This window comes from Schistocerca serialis, chromosome 8, assembly GCF_023864345.2.
Source record: "Schistocerca serialis cubense isolate TAMUIC-IGC-003099 chromosome 8, iqSchSeri2.2, whole genome shotgun sequence".
Taxonomy (NCBI): Eukaryota; Metazoa; Arthropoda; class Insecta; order Orthoptera; family Acrididae; genus Schistocerca; species Schistocerca serialis.
The window spans coordinates 602,883,737-602,891,144 of record NC_064645.1 but is presented as its reverse complement, the minus strand read 5'-3'; the positions used below and the strand labels follow the sequence as shown (position 1 = coordinate 602,891,144).

Here is a 7,408-nt window from a genome sequence, read left to right as displayed (position 1 = left end):
CAGACGCTAATACCAATCCTTATAAGACTGAGATGACTGATTCACATGATAGGTACAAATTAATTCATAAATGACAGATTACTGAATTGTGCATGATCCCTAACTTGGACAGTTTACTGCGGCATGGAAGGCCCGCTTAAAGTAGTCAAACGGCTCTGAGCACTATGGGACTTAACATCTACGGTCATCAGTCCCCTAGAACTTAGAACTACTTAAACCTAACTAACCTAAGGACATCACACAACACCCAGCCATCACGAGGCAGAGAAAATCCCTGACCCCGCCGGGAATTGAACCCGGGAACTCGGGCGTGGGAAGCGAGAACGCTACCGCACGTCAAAGTAGTCGATTCACAGCCTTTAAGCATTGTGGTAAGTAACCAAAGAATGCCTGTATTGTCGGGAAAAGGAATTTGACATCAGCTTGAGAGATTTTTGTAAATGTTAAGTACTCTCTTGATGTGAAATGGGAACTCGTATACTATCCAGCTTTGACTTTTGCCAGCGAGACATTTACTTTTCATGAAAAACAGGTTTATATAAATACACAGTCAACTGCTGTTAAAAACTTCAAATTGCTGCTGGTTTTCGTCATATACATGGACCACATTCTGACACTGGTCAAAAATTCTTTATAGCTTTTTGGTTTCTGATGCATTAAAATTGTTGCATTAATATTATGGTCAACAGGCAAGCATTAGTGTTGATATTACATGTCACTAATACACTTTATCATAATGGACACTTCCGCACCTAGTTGCACGGTGTGTATTAGCGATATGTAGTATCAATACCGATGCTTGCCCATGTAACATAAAGTTAAGGTAACAGTTCATCAGAAAGCGACATGCTATACCGAATTTTTTTGACTACCGCCGAAATATGGTCCATGTTTACTGTCTGACAAGGAAAATGGAACACCCAAAAGGCGAGCAGGAAACCAAATGAAACTTCAGAGACTGAGAAGGTACGTGATGTTATTCAAGGCAGAACAAAGTCGAGTCAAATTTACAAAGAGTTTGGCACTATGAGCCCATTTATCGCTACGAGTTGCACAACCTCTGGACCACAACTGTTGTAAATAGCCGTAGATATCCTGGACAACGGCAGTGGCACGGACCTGACGACCGAGCAGGTCTCAAACATGTTCTACCGCGGACATTTCTGAGGATCTTGCTGGCGTTGGGAGTACCTCAACATCAAGCACATGGTCATAGTGCCACGTGCCACGTGTCGACGAGCATTGTTCTGTTGAAAACTGACTACGAGACTGTCACATGAAAGGTAACGCACGAGCATACAGGATGTCCGTGATGTACCATTGAGCAGTGATTTCCCTCAGTCACTACCAGCGTGACCTGAAGTCATACCCGATGGCTCCCCACACAATGACGCCAACTGTAACACTAAAGTGCCTCTCCAAAACATTTTCCCTGGTGGCGCCCACACTCGACTACCATAGTGCAGAATCTCGAATCAGCGCTGAACACATTGCAATGATGTTCAGCAGCACGTCATGCTTCCCGGAAACGCCATCAGTTCAGACGGAGCCATTTGTGTACTGGTGTTACCGGCAGCCTATCCTTGGGTCGGTATTTCCAAAGTCCGATTGCTGCTATAACTGGAGCCACGAAGACGGCGGTCGAGTGTGGATTCTTCTGGGCCGTCTCCGACAGCCAATGAGCGTTCAGCAGCGTTTTGAACGCTCTGCTGGGAATGTCGCAGCCAACGCGAGCATTAAAAGAGATCGTACCGACTTATTAGTACATTTTCATTCCATTTGTTGCGAGTTGCCGCGGTGAAAGACATGATTCGCAGGATACACATGTTCAGCATGTGCAAAGCACGTGCATGGGTGTACCGTAACTATCGCATGGGGTCGACGAAACGTGGCGTAATGGCTTTGCACAAGATTTTCATTTCAGCCTGCATATCCACATCATAGATGTTTGGGATTTGAGAAGGTCTCTGTTATCTTACACACTGAAGCACAAAAGAAACTGGTACAGGCATGCGTATTCAAATACAGAGACATGTAAAAAGGCAGAATACGGCACTGTGGTCGGCAACGCCTATATAAGACAAGAAGTGGTGCAGTAGTTCGATCGGTTACTGCTGCTGCAATGGCATGTTATCGAGGTTAAGTGAGTTTGAACGTGGTGCTATAGTCGGCGCACGAGCGATGGGACACAGCATCTCCGAGGTAGCGATCGAGTGGGGATTCTCCCCTACGACCATTTCACTAATGTATCGTGAATATCAGGAATACGGTAAAACATCAGATTTCCGACATCGCTGCGGCCGGAAAAAGATCCTGCAAGAACGGGACCAACGACGATTGAAGAGAATCGTTCAACGTGGCGGAACTGCAACCCTTCCACAAATTTCTGCAGATTTCAGTCCTGGGCCATCCACAAGCGTGCGATCGATTCCACGAAACATCATCGATATGGGCTTTCGGAGCCGAAGGCCCACTCGTGTGCCCTTGATGACTACACTACACAAAGCCTTACACATCGCCTGGGCCGTCAAAACCTACAATGGACTGTTGATGAATCGAAATATGTTGCCGGATCTCATTTAAATTGTATCGAGCGAATGGACGTGCACGGGTATGGAGACAAGCTCATGAATCCATGGACCCTGCATGTCAGCAGGGGACTCTTCAAGCTGGTGGGGGCTGTGTAATGGTGTGGGGCGTGTGCAGTTGGAGTGATGCGGGACCCCCGATATGCCTGGATACGGCTCTGACAGGTGACACGTACGTAAGCATCCTATCTGATCACCTGCATCCATTCATGTCCATTGTGCATTCCGACGGACTTGGGCAATTCCAGCACATTAAAAAACTAAAAACCCGCCTCGATTGCGAAAAAAGCACCTAGTGTTCTCCAGAACAACAATAAAACCCACAAGTGCCTAAGAAGACCTTTGTCAATGATTAAACGAACACCGTAGCTACACATTTATAAACGAAACATATATATTAACCAACGATTGCTGACGCGCTGCGATGTTGAAGGTTCTTCAATTCCAGCACGACAATGCGACGTCCAGAATTGCTACAGAGTGACTCCAGGAACACACTACTGAGCTTAAACACTTCCGCTGCGTGACCATTATTGAGCATATTTGGGATGCCTTAAACGTCCTGCTCAGAAGAGATCTCCACCCCCTCGTACTCTTGTGGATTTAAGGACAACCATGCAGGATTAATGGTGTCACTTCCCTCCAGCACTACTTCAGACAGTAGTCGAGTCCATGGAACCTCGTGTTGCGTCACTTCTGCGTGCTCGCTGGAACCCTGCTCGAAATTAGGCACGTGTGTCAGTTGATTTGGCTCTTCAGCGTAGTTTCATTTGATTTACACACCAATGCCTGGGTTTCAGGTAGGATCACCCATTTCGTTCGATGATGAGGTGTTCTTCCAATAAGTTGGAGAGCTTCTGCAATATTCTTCGAGTTTGGGCAGAATACCGAGTGGGCTGAGGCGTGAATGGGAATTTTGATTAAGGAGGGAGGCGTGCTAGGGTAGTCTGTGCTGTTGTGCAAAGCCACTGTGCCAGGGTGGCGTAGTGGTTAGCGCATCTGCCTAGTGAGCAGGAGACCTGGTTTCGAATCCCGGCCTTGGTACAAATTTTCATTCGTCGCTTCAGTCTGCATATCTACAATAAAGACATAGGCCTCAGAAATAAAGGAAGATAAATAAACATAAGAAATATGGGTCCCCAAATATCGAAATAAATCTATTTACACTGAGAAGATATTCTCAGCCAATGCAAAATATTATAAGGAAAAAAGGTGGTTCGTGTAGGCGTACTATACTGGGTGGTTGTAATTAAACTTCCCCTATTTAACACGTTATAACACGGAAACTAAGTACCGTACGAGCACGAAACTTGTTAGTATTTATGTCCAGAGTATGGGGTGCATGACATCCATGCGTCACAGCGCCATTGTCCAGTTCCAACTATGACCACCAGGTGCCATGATCAGTTATCGTGATTTATAGTCTCACACACCTGTGCACTTGTTGATGTGTCAACACGAGATCGGACAAAAGGAGCAAGGCATTACTGGCGTAGCTCTGTTACCAAAATAACATAAATGCTGCAGCTACACTTCGAGAATACAACCGGCTGAAAGGATTACGGAGGGGTCTTCTTTCTCCACCTGCTGTGCGGAGCATGATGAAGTTCCAATCAACTCGAGAACTGGGAGTCGCTCCGGGCAGAGGCCGACGACTGATTGCACCACAGGTGGTTGATGAAATCGCTGTTGCTATGGCAGACAACGCTGCACGCAACTCCCAATCGTCAGGAAGTGCGCGTGCTGTGTCACGACAGTTGATCATTCCATGGTCCACTGTACGGAAGGTGCTTCAAACCGGTCTCAAAAGGTATCCGTACAAGATCCATATCGTACAGCAGCTGGCATCGCGGAACATAACATCGACGTGTTGACTTTGCTCTCCACTTTCTCACAAGGACTGGAGTTAAAGAGGGCTGGCCTTGACTATCCTGTGAACAGCCGAAGCTCATTTTTCTCTGACGGGTGAGGTGAAAGTACGGAATTGGCGAGTGTGGCGATCTTCACCTCCAATCACTGTGAAACGAAGTACCTCTGTATGGTGAACGTGTCACCGTATGGTGTGGCTTCACGGCTATGTTCATCATTGGCCCATTCTTTTTTGAACAGGTTGGCGCTCAAGGACCAAATGCGTGTAATGTGACTGTCCGGCGTTACTGCGATACGCTTCGTCAGTATGTCATACCCGCCCTACAGTAGAGTGACACATTGAATTCAATAGTTTTCATGGGGCCCCACCGCACATGGCTCGTGAAGTTCAGCTGCTTTTCCGAAACACATTTGGAAACGATCGAATTATCAGTCGATCGTTTCCAAATGCTTGGGCGGCTCGACCACCTGATCCCCCTCCGTGTCGTTTCTGGTTGTGGGGCAACCTGAAGGACAGGGTTTACCAGGAGAACATTCACACATGTGCTGATCTGAAGCGCACCATATCAAGAGAGGCAACCAGCATACCTACGGGCACGCTTCGTTCTGCTGTGCAGAATGTAACCCTGAGCTTTCAGACTCTTCTGGACAGTGACGACCGCCATATCAAGTCCCTTTTGTAGCAGTAATGGTAACGGTGTGTAATGGGATGATGTACCGTAGCAGCACATTAAATTGAAGTGATTCTGAGTTGAACATGTGACACGTCAGCCTCAGTTGCAAATAGAAACCAACCTTTACCCAGTTTTCAGCCAAAATAATTTGGCCTTCTTCAGAAGCCAATGACACCAAATTATTGCATGCCAAAATTTTGTCATGTCAAGTCTCAGCAACTCTCTCGGCCTATCGACCCCGTCCGCGCAGTGGAGCCTACTGTTTCTCTTGAGCCCAAGTAATGTAGATTTATGACTGATTACTACGGTGCTACAATTTTATACTTGGCATGGCCAAATTTTGGCATGCAATAGTTAAGTGTCACTGGCTTCTGAAGAAGGCCAAATTATTTTAGGTGAAACCTAGGTAAAGATTCGTTTCTATTTGGAACTGAGGCTGACGTGTTACATGTTCAATTATCACAGTTGCTGACAGGGCTGCACAGTGTTAAAAATTCTTCATTCTGCATTATTTCTCTTCCCCATGTCCTTGAGATTAATGCTACCGAGCTTGGTACTCGTACGGTAATTAGTTTCCGTGTTGTTGTTGCTGTGGTCTTCACTCCTGAGACTGGTTTGATGCAGCTCTCCATGCTACACTATCCTGTGCAAGCTTCTTCATCTCCCAGTACCTACTGCAACCTACATCCTTCTGAATCTGCTTAGTGTATTCACCTCTTGGTCTCCCGCTACAATTTTTACCCTCCACACTGCCCTCCAATACTAAATTGGTGATCCTTTGATGCCTGAGAACATGTCCTACCATCCGATCGCTTCTTCTAGTCAAGTTGTGCCACAAACTTCTCTTCTCCCGTATTATAACATGTTAAACAAGGAAAGTTTAATTATAAGCACCCGGTACCTCAGAATTACACAGTTGTAGGCTCGTTACAAGCCACACGTCGTAGTGAGTGAAGAATTTTGGTAGAGCTCTTTTATTTAGCTGCGAATGATAAGATGGTAAGAATATAAATCCTTGGCAAATGAAGAATGGCACTTAAGGTTCTTTCGCCAGCTGTCACTACTACTTGTTTCTGTATTCGTACCGTCAGCGGAGGAGAAGAAGCTGTCCAGCTGGTGAGGCAGTCTGGAGTGCCGGACAGGCGGTGAGAGCACCTGGGAGCCGCTTGTCTAAGCAGCAGCCTCTCAGACCTGGACAGCCAGCGGACCGCGCCCGCTTTCAGCAGGCGAGTCACGATCCTAACTGACATTTAGAGCGCCGCGGAGGCTTACAGCCAGGTGGGTCCGCTTCTTGCACGGCAGCCAGAGAGCTACACCGCTCCAGTCGTAACCACTTTGCACTTGAAACAATTCTCGCCGATAGCTTTTCTTCCAAAAGCTATTAGCGCCCGCGAACCGTCTGGTATTCTTCTGACGCGTGTTAACGTTGTTGATGTATAGAAGCCGGCCGAAGTGGCCGTGCGGTTAAAGGCGCTGCAGTCTGGAACCGCAAGACCGCTACGGTCGCAGGTTCGAATCCTGCCTCGGGCATGGATGTTTGTGATGTCCTTAGGTTAGTTAGGTTTAACTAGTTCTAAGTTCTAGGGGACTAATGACCTCAGCAGTTGAGTCCCATAGTGCTCAGAGCCATTTGAACCATTTGATGTATAGAAAACAAGGTCCAAAGGGTTCAAATGGCTCTGAGCACTATGAGACTTAACTTCTGAGGTCATCAGTCCCCTAGAACGTAGAACTACTTGAACCTAACTAACCTAAGGACATTACACACATCCATGCCCGAGGCAGGATTCGAACCTGCGACCGTACTGGTCACGCGGTTCCAGACTGTAGCGCCTAGAACCGCTCCCCTAGAACCGCTCGGCCGGCAGGAAACAAGGTTCCACCACGTTTGAGTGCGGGGAAGTTTGAGATCAGCTATATTTAAGTAGTGCTGTTTTGTCAAAAAATCGGGATAAATGAGAATACGATTCGTGTCCGAGGATTCCGTACAAACTTAATCATGTGCCTTGACAGTTCGACCTGGGAATCGAGAATCACGACGATTTTTGCCTATTATTGATATCGATGCTGACAAGGTATACAATTACCAGATACTGAGAAAAATGATCTTAACACATGGATAGACAAACAGTTGCATAAAAAATGACAAAAACAGTTTTTCATATGATATAATGAGACATTAACAATTTTCGAATTTTCTCCCTTACTTGTAGCGTGAAACCTGACTTCTTGCCGAATTCCCGATCCTAAGTCAACGGGAAGTAATTTGTAGATTTC

At 46.5% G+C, this 7,408-nt stretch overlaps 1 non-coding gene across 1 annotated transcript; it reads left to right on the top strand.

The window, feature by feature from the left end:
• The first annotated feature begins 3,560 nt into the window (after positions 1-3,560).
• On the top strand, positions 3,561-3,632 carry Trnat-agu (transfer RNA threonine (anticodon AGU)). The gene has a single exon. It is a non-coding gene; the product is annotated as a tRNA-Thr (tRNA).
• The last annotated feature ends 3,776 nt before the right edge of the window (positions 3,633-7,408 follow it).